This window comes from Lampetra fluviatilis, chromosome 50, assembly GCF_964198595.1.
Source record: "Lampetra fluviatilis chromosome 50, kcLamFluv1.1, whole genome shotgun sequence".
In the NCBI taxonomy this organism is placed as follows: Eukaryota; Metazoa; Chordata; class Hyperoartia; order Petromyzontiformes; family Petromyzontidae; genus Lampetra; species Lampetra fluviatilis.
Genome location: NC_136324.1, coordinates 7,253,729 through 7,264,100, shown reverse-complemented (window position 1 = coordinate 7,264,100; position 10,372 = coordinate 7,253,729).

The following is a 10,372-nucleotide window of genomic DNA, read 5'->3' as shown; positions in this document are numbered from 1 at the left end:
TGCAATACATTTCCACATGATAAGCCACTTCATTGAGCCATTATTTTTGTCCAGGTCGCGTCTGAAAAAAAAGAGCTTTAGAGTTCGGTGGGCCTTACCTGGTAAAATAAAAAAATAGTTTAGTTTCTTTCGTACCGTACAAAGCCAACCGCACTAATCGGTGGTACACATATCATCGCTCGCCACTGAAGTTGGCCAACGCTCATCACTCGGCCAACGCTCATCACTCGATCAACGCTTCGTCCCCCAACGGAGGTATTTAACGACGCGTACTGCCAAACATGGCTGGACGTGATTCTGTGAAACGATTAGCGAATAATTCGAACTGTACAAGAAGACATTTGTGCAAGCGTTTTGACCTTGTGTTCCTGCGGCTGGAATGCGTGACTCGCGGTGCAAAGGTCGCGAGTTAAAATCCCGGTCCAAAGTCGAGAAAGGTCAACGGTGGTTGTTCTTTTTTTGTAACGACTCATGCCAACAACTGGCGCCCTAGGGCGAACCACGCAATCGGTGCCCCCACTCCAAAACCCCAAGGGCAGATCTAGGCTGAGGTTTTTTGCTAAAGTGAGAAACATTTATCCCCTGTTTTACGTTTAAAGTTTTGTAAGCGTATTTTTGTTTCAAACAGAGGAGTAATTATTCGGTTCGTCCGTCCATCTGTCCAACCAATAAATTATCAGAAATGTTGAGAAATGAATTACAATTCATATTCCCTCTACGCGCACAGGAATTGAAATAATTAATTCTTTGTTATTTTTTTTCAACATTTTTTTTTTATCTCTCGAATTTGATGGCCCCCACTTAATTTGGCACCCTAGGCAACTACCTCGTTTGCCTATATGGACAGGCCACCCCCTGCATGAAATGTGGAATTTCCAACACTTGTGCGGAACTTTAAACGGACGATAGCGCCGTCCCATGTTCCTTTGAGCCGTTAGAACCGTTTAAATGCGTACGAGTCTCAACGTAACGCTGTCGATAATTCGGGACCCTTTGTGGAATGCATTGTATTGGAAGGCTTTGGTGCGCTGGTGATCGGCAGACTCACCGCTGGTGTGTTACATGCCCTGGTTTAACTAAAGGATTTTTTACAAAAGCAAAACGATCATGAGCGTCATCGTGCCGAATATAGGCACTTTTTTTTTTACCTTCCTCGAGCCGTACGGCCTTCGGCGCAAGTGATTATTTCGTGTTATTTCTCACGTACAGTTGCGTCGAACCAGGACCGCTATCTAAGAGATAGAGGTCCTTGCCGACAATCATCTAGCCGCTCGCCAGCATTGGTTCAAAGGAGCCGGGCTCTCTGATGAGACGCATAATCTCGAAACCGGTCCGGAGTTTTGCTTGCGTGAATTCCACTGTCGCTGAAATTGTGGACTCCCAGAAGGTTGTGTGGCTGATCGCGTTTGTAAAAAGAAAAAAAGAGAATAGCAAAACTTTTATATTTTAATGGAAGCAAGATAACGTAATGATTTTTAACGCCGCTGCGTGTAAATAAATCGGTGTATCCATTTTTGGCTTAAGCACTTTAAAAATACTTTATACTAAACTCTTTTTCAGGAGTGACCTGGCCACAAATGATAGCTCAAGGAAGTGGCTTATCATCATGTGGAAATTTATATCAGCCAAATACTCAAAACGCATGTTTTTCATTGTGGAGGGAAAACCCAGAGAGACCCGGAGAAAAATCCACGCGACCACAGGGAGAACACGCAAACTACAATTATACAACAGGCATCAGGGTCGGGATCGAATCCACGACCTCCTGTATACCAGGCGAGGGAGTTAACATCTCGCCACCGCGAGTTGTTCGTTAACTCCCAGCCTAGGCTAACATCAGTGTCACGTGTGATACGTTTTCGGGGGAAACATTTATTGATTTTACAAATCAATTCAACACAGTTTTACCATCATCCCAAGCAGGTCTTCTGGATTAGGCCTTGGACCCCCAAACGCAATTGGGTTTATTTTTATTTTCCGTCGGCCTTGCTCGTTTATGCCTCTCCGGTTTACTGCGTGTGGGGTGCGGTCGCATATTGAACCCCCTCTTGCCCCCGCCACCCCACCACCACACGCCCTCGCAGCAAACACGTGCTCGAAAAAAAACACACAACGTGCAAAGCGCCATGCCAACGGAACGGCCAACAATGTCTGGCACAGAGCCGTTCAGACCAAACGCTCACAGGGAGGGGAGGGGAGGGAGTTGGGCCGGCGGGACCTCGCTGACACCGATGGGGCGGCTGCGGGAGAGGAAAGCCTCACCGAGTCTCAAGACTCTTTTTTTTTAAGAAGGGCCCTGCCAGGTTTTTGGTGGTGCCACGATAGCGAGATGTTAACTGCCTCGCCTGTTATGCAGGAGGTCGTGGGTTCGATCCCAACCCTCATGCCCGCTGCGTATTTGGAGTTTGCGTGTTTTCCTCGTGGTAGCGTGGATTTTTCTCCGGGTCCTCTGGTTTTTCCCTCCATGCTGAGAATCAACGTGGTATAAATTTTCACACGATAAGCCACTTAATTGAGCTATCATTTGTGGCCAGGTTGCTTCTGAAAAAGAGCTATATCGCTCAGTGGGCCTTACCTGGTAAAATAACAATTACTTAGTTGGCAGTCGGGCACGATGTTGCTGCTGTGTGTGATCCCAATTCGATAACTTGTCAGATAACGTGGGATGTTTTGGCCGATACCAGTTACACTACCATTGGTTGAATAAAGAGCCTTGCCATTACTACACACCGAACGGGTTTTCATATTTTATACGGGGTGCTCTTGACAATAACATTTGGTAATCCGGCGGAATTTGCTTCGTGAGCCTGACTGGTGATGAGATCCAGAAGGTTGAAACCGGTCCAGAGTTTACTTGCTCAAAACGCGAATGCTGCTTTAATGATGTTGGTCTGGAAATCCGAGAGGCTTATGAACGAGACCAGGGGTCGGCACCCAAAGTAACAAAAAGAGCCACTTTTTTCGAATTCGTAAAAAAGCTCAAGATTTCAAGAGCAGCAATGCACCGTGTTGAATACGAGACGGTGGGTCCTTGACAGAGGTCGCAAACGGGTTTTGATTCCTTACCCGTACCCGTACCCGGCCGCACCAGGGTCGCAAATGGGTACCCTTACCCATACCCGGCCGGGTACGGGTAGCCGTTCCCTACCCGTACCCTACCCGAAATGAGTGACAAACGGTGACTCACCAGTGACTCACGGCCTACCCGTACCCGGCCGCACCAGGGTCGCAAACGGCTACCCGTACCCGGCCGGGTACAGGTAGCCAGGTATCGGGTAGGGTACGGGTATCGGGTACCCGGTTGCGACCTCTGGTCCTTGATAAATAACTTCACGGAGTAGTCCTCGAAGAGCCGCACGCGGCCACGGAGCTGCAGGGTGCCCACCCCCTGGACTAGACAATGTTTGATTTACGCGTGGATAAACAGCGTGGAGTTGTTTTTGCACAGTCGTTTTCACGACCCTTGCTGCGAGAGCGATGTCAATCCATTGCGAGTTGTTCGTTAGCTCCCACGGCTCACGTCCGTAGCAAGTGATGTGCTTTCTGAGACAATATCGGGGCCACTTTTCTTTATTTATTTTCATGAACAAATCAAATTGACGTTGCAAAGTGAGACATTTTGGAGATGTGAAATAATTGAATCTGCTCGTTGATCTCTGAGGAATATTTTGAATGCTAAATTCAAGTGTTTGAAAACTGTAATATTACTGCAACATTACTCGAGTGCATAGGTGCAGCGGTGGAGATGGACATGAGTTGATTTTGGAAGGACTGGTCTAAGCCATAGGAAAGTGGAATTTACACTACCGGCTGAGTGCCCACCCATGGAACTGATGCATAATGATGATGTAATTTACCCAGGAAAGCCTAAAAGAGTCTAAAGCCTCCTTTTCAGGAGAGTCCTACATTGGGGTATTTGACCAATTCAATGTAAAAAAAAATGTTCTTTAGCGCTGGGAAAGAAACAGAAAAACCGAGGGAAAAAACCACCTCGCTTATGGATGCATAACACTCAAAAGTCCGCAAAGATGGGTTTATGAACTCAGCTTGCCGTTCTGCGACCTCCTGGCTACCCTACAGCCTAAACGAGTTTGGTAGATTGACAAATCTCTACGTGATCCGCAAACTCCTGTGCTGGATTAAAGCATACATCGCCGTTCTGGGCTCGCAACAAAGGACAACCTGGTCCCCACCAGAGGAATGTGGAAAATCCACCACTGGCTGTTGACCAACATCTGGAAAATCTCATTAAAAGACAAGCGTTTGAGTAGAATAATCTGTACATTGTAAACTGTACATATGTAACGGAAATCAGAGCGATGAGTTATTGACATTGACGAAAAGATATACATTTTAAGTTAAATACATTTGCTGTATATAATATTTACACTCATAAATACAATACAAAGAGCGTACAAATGTGTTATTCTGTGCCCTCGCATTGTGTTATGTTGACGGTATCAACCTCGTTTATCTAATGATAATGAACAGCTCTTAGTCCGCAGCTGGTTGAAGGCCATTATCACGTGGTGTCAATCAATGGGGGTTGTTTGACCATACTTCACTGCACTGGCCACTGCGTGTTCATGAAGGAGGTAGGGGAGGGCGAGGAACAATTCAGGTATCGCTCGCCCACTGATGCCAGCTGTCGGGAATTCAACTTAGGTCACCAGTTTAACACATTCGTAGGACTTTCGCGACCAATATTATCCATGATTGAGGGTTTTTTGGGGGGGGTTAGATCGCGTAAATATAAACGCGTCGTTAAACCCGCCAACACGCGGCACAGCCAAGCAGCAAGGTTTGTCGCGTCAACAATAAACGTGGAAACGAAACGAAACAGGAGGAGGATGTCTCCACAACTCTGGCTGTCGCCTGATGAAGCTGGTTGTTGTCATTACCGGCGAAACATCTCACTCGAATTGTAAATGTTGTGGGTTCACTCTCCAACACACCGGTGTTGCTGAACTATTAACGAATTGGCATTATGTGTTTACGTGACAAACCTTGCTAATTGGCTGTGTCGTGTGGTGGCGGGTTTAACGACACATTAATATTTACGCGATCTAACCCAAAAAAAACCTCATGGATTAGGTCGCCAGGTTAATCACGCAGTGCGCCAACTATGGTACCACCCCTTGCATCAAATTAACAACTACAAAAAACTCAACACATTTGTCAATAGCATAGTAACCTCAAAAGGAAAAATGTATATAATGGGCTATACTTTAATTATTGCCCAAAATGTCGATTTTTTTTCCCTTTAAGGCCTCCGTGTTATTTTATCAATAAAATTTCAGTTTAAACAAGCCAACGCTGTTTTCCATTTTGTTGTCCTTCCCACGCACCTCCGATCGGCACGGATTGGCTACGTATGGTGAGAAATAAGTTCAAGGAACATTCAACGAGACGCTCTTCATCCATTTATTTTAATCGGTTTTCGAAGAGAGTTTTTGGGGATTGTATGCGAAAGAAAGCAGGCAGTCAAACCGAGAGGGAAAATGTCGGGAACAATGAACAATAGATTACAAACATTCTCAAGGTAATTGAAGCGACACAGAGATGGCTTGGTCACACATTTAGAAGAGAGAAATAAATTGCAAATTTGAAGAGTTATGCAGATTAGAGACCCACAGACTGACGCAGAGGTCCGTAGACTCGCATGGAATGGCTTGCCCTTCTGAACTGGTTTGGTCTCACTTGACGCGCTTCTGTGGCCGTCTGGAACGCTCTTCCAATGTTAGGAAGCCACTGGAGCTATGAACAATTATATCTAGATTAAAAACTAACTTCTTTAGAACTGCTTTTTGTGTTTAGTTTGTTGTCCTCCCCGTGCCTCCGATTAGCGCGGTTGGCTACGTACGGTGTGAAAGAAGTTCAACATGCACACATACAGAGCCGTTGATCATCATATATTCTCTCCGAACCATTTCAGTCTGTTTTCAGATCAATGCATAGCATGGAAATAGCTCTTGCTCTGTTTGCGAATGTATGCATGTTGAACTTATTTCGCACCGTACGTAGCCAACCGTGCTAATCGTCAGAGGCTGGTGACTCTGGATGTCCTCCTATTCTAGCTTCATTAAACCTCAGTGCTGCTTTCTATACTAAAGACCATTGAAGCATTGTGTTACACGGGCTATAAAATTGTTACTGTTGTTGCTGGAACTCGCCTTCTCTCTCTCTCTTGGTTTAAATCAAATCCAGCTGGCAGAAAACCATTTGTGCAAATTGGACGATGCTCAGCTGCGACAAATGCAGTTTGAGTTGGTGTTCCTCCAGGCTCCGCCATGGAGCCTATTCTGTTCAGCAAACTTATCGTTGCCACGAGGTCACGTTATTTTAGGCCGTGGAATTATTTTCCAGCTTTACGCGAACTGTGCCCCGAATATATGTCCCTGCTAAACCAAACGTAGAATTGGCTGTGTTCTCTCTGTTGCACTGTTCAGATCAGTTGATAGGAAACCCAGACAATAGTTGGTGGGTTACGTGAGCGGGCCGCACGCTGGAAATAGCGCTTGTGCACCATTCATGACCCCACACAGTGTTGGGTTTATAGGCAGCGTTGAGTTATTGGGCAGTGTTATGTCTATGGGCAGTGTTGAGTCGATGGGCAGTGTTGTGTCTATGGACAGTGTTGAGTCTATGGGCAGTGTTGTGTCTATGGGCAGTGTTGAGTCTATGGTGCAGTGTTGAGTCTTTGGTGCAGTGTTGAGTCTGTGGTGCAGTGTTGAGTCTAAGGTGCAGTGTTGAGTCTGTGGTGCAGTGTTGAGACTGGGCAGTGTTGAGTCTATGGTGCAGTGTTGAGTCTACGGCAGCAATGGGAAATGCAGACGGGTCAGCGGGCCATATTAGTGGCCCTACTTCACCACAGCGGGCCACATGCTTGACATTGCGCGTGTCCACCAATCATGAGCCCACTCTTGCCCCCTAGACACACCGAGGCCAGGCCACCACGAGGAGCTGCACGGCTTGATGGTTGCCCACCACTGATTCAGATGATGTCAAGAAACGGACGACATTTTTTAAAAGTTAAATTCTGACAAAGCTGAGGTTAAAGCTCATTGGCTCGCCACGTCAGCTCCGTGAATGTGATAACGTTCGCCTACTTATTGACGGCCACTGTAATCAAACCCCGTCCCGTTATTGTCAACTTGTGGGTAATTCTTGACCCCTGCACTGGCGTTTGAGGCCCATATCCCGTAACTTCTGTAAAGGTGTCCCTTTTCAACCTCCGCTGCGTTGCTCGTCTCTGCTCGTGTGCCTTTCTCTCACTCAGGGGTTGGCAACCGGCACGGCTCTACTGCTTCGTGAAGTTACTCACATTGCATTGCAGCTCTCGAAATATTACGGAGTTTTTGTGTTGTTTTTTTTTTACCGAATTTTCGAAAAAAATGTCTCATCCTGTCACTTCGGTTACCGACCCCTGCTCGAGCTAATGTTGAGAAGCCGACGCAACGCCTGCATCTCCCCCCCGACTCGACTGTGGCAATGCGTCGCTTGCCGGCGTATCTCACGATCGCTCTCGATGGGCCACGGTGTGTGCAGAAACTCAGCCGCCCGGGTCTTTGACGAGACGTTTGAGCATATTACACCTACACTTTGGCATCTTTGCACTGGCTCCTGGCGGAATTCAGAGTGGAATTTATTTATTTTGGCTTAGTATACTTTATTAAGTTTGTTGAGCCTGCTCGGCCAGGATTGGGCAAAAACCTCGCCGCACTTGTCACCCAGGCAACTGAAGGGCAGGATAGACTGAGTGTTTATAACCTCACATTACAACTATATCAAAACATATTCAAGAATCACAATTATAATTAAAATACATTTTTTAAAGACTTAACATCTCATAAATTGGTCCTTATACCGATTCCCGGGACACTCTTGTTCCAGTACTCAATCAGGCTATTATTATTTAATTTGAAACACAGTGGACCACCAACTGAATGCTGCGATGCAAATGATCGTCATGTGAAAGCAGTTCTTGGACACCATCGATCTGGGTGAAAGTACGGAAGGTACATTTCCCCTTCAGGTGATACAAATGTTGATTAAATGAACTCTTAAATTTCGATTTAAAGCTTTCGTGACTGCAGGGATTCATCTTCTTGGTTATTTCGGTAAAGTCACGTAGAAGGGAAATAATAAAATAAAATAAAACATTATAAAATAAAAAGTGTTTTATTTTTTATTATAAATGAACTCTTGTGTATGAACAGGATAGAGTTAATTTGTGGCGAGATGTTAACTCCCTCGCCTGGTATACAGGAGGTCGTGGGTTTGACCCAGACCCTGACGCCTGCTGCTGTATATTTGGAGCTTGCGTGTTCTCCCCGTGGTCGCGTGGATTTTTCTCCGGGTCCTCCAGTTTTTTTCCTTCCACATTTAGGATCAACGTGCGTTTTGGAGTATCTGTCTGCTATACATTTCCACACGATAAACCACTTCGCTGAGCTATCATTTGTGGCCAGGTCGCTTCTGCGAAAGAGCTATACAGCTCAGTCGGCCAAAGTTTATTTTATCTTTAGTTTTCTTCTAGCGTATGGCAAGTCTGCGTAAATCACGCGTCCAAGTTCAAGTCTTGCGAGCCTTTTGGCGTCATCTGGTCCAACACCATGTGAGACTAGGCTCTAAGAAAAGCTGTCTCGGGTGTGGACCAATCCATTTCAAGGACATAGCATACATTATCAGAGTTGACTTTTTTGTTTGCATTGCGACCGCAGGTATTGTGGTCAATGCAAACATGACTCCTTGTAAAAAAAAAAAGGTGTCAGTTTTGTTGCCAGAAAAAAGGGTAAAAAGAAAACAATTATCTGTGAGTCTTGTGACAGCTTCGGGAGTCAGCGCGACAAATACTGCTCGATCCGCCGCAGAGCGGGCGTAGGAGGCAGTTGTTCACGATGCGGTGGTTCCATTGTCCGGTTCGTGTGGGCCGCAGTCACGCCGTGTGGGTTGTCTTTGAATTCTCCGCTTGTGGAGGGGGAGGTGTGGGCGCAGCAGCGAACGGTTTGCCGTTCTGAAACGGTTGACGGAGGAGCACCGTACGGTTTTCGTGGTTAGCGGTGGTGCTCAGCAAAAAAAACACGGTGGCTTTGAATGGCCTGGCATCTGTCTAGCTCGGTGACCTCCTCTCACGCGGCACTCCTCATCCTCGGGGTGGCGGGGGCGGTGTCATGCTCCCTGGGCTCTGAGGCCATCGCTCTCCACGCCGCGGTCTCAACGAGGGGGGACGCTCTCGCCGATCGTTGTACCGGGACTGTGTTGAGCAACTCTGCCGCTCTGGGTGTGTGTCTGTGTGTGCATGGATGGACAGTGACTTTGTCAGCATCTCTGCACCTACGATTTAGCACGGTTGGCTACGTACGGCAAGAAATAAATTCGACATACACTTTGAAATCCAATTTCAAAAAAACAATGTTTTTTAAATTAATTAGCATGTCATGTAGTTTTATTGTATTTTAGCTGTACTGTGTGTTATTTTATTGTTGCCTTTTATTGTAGTTCTTCATTTGATCTATGTTGCGAGTGTAGTTATTGATATTGTCAACTTTTATTCTATTTCGTTTGGAATGTATTTATACTTGCGAGTCAATTTTTTTGTTGTACATGACGCTTTGAGATTTCGTTATGAAAGGTACTTGATAAAACCAATACTATAATAATGATTATAGACCCTAGCATAGATTGGTAGACTTGCATCGAGACCCGTAGGCTGACACAGAGATCCATAGACTTACATTGAAAACCCATAGACTTACACAGAGACCCATAGACTCACATTGAAAACCCATAGACTCACACGGAGACCCATAGATCCACATAGACTCATAGACTCACATTGAAAACCCATAGACTCCAACAGAGACCCATAGACTCACAATGAAAACCATTGACTCATACAGAGACGCATAGGCTCACAACATAGGCCCACACATATGTATGTTGAACTTCTTTCGCACCATACATAGCCAACCGTGCTAATCGGAGGTGCATGAGAACGACATCAACAAACTAAACAAAATAAATCAGTTCTAAAGAAATTAGTTTTCAATCGAGAAATCCCGTTTTCAAATTACTTTCACATCTGCCAATCGACTCTCATAGAGGCCCATAGACACACATACGAATCCATCGACTCGCACAGAGACCCCACGACTAACAAGGGGGCTGTGAAAATGCCACAGGGGGAGTCCAGGAAGAGTAGAGGGAGCCAGAGGGCTCTGATGGGTGGATGCGTTGGAACGAACACGGTGGATGTATGTGTGTATGTATGTGTGTTGAACTTCTTTCGCACCGTACGGAGGTGCGATTTAACCGAGAGCAGAAGAGGGGCACAACGCGCGGAGACAGAACGTCCAAATTATCCGGCCAC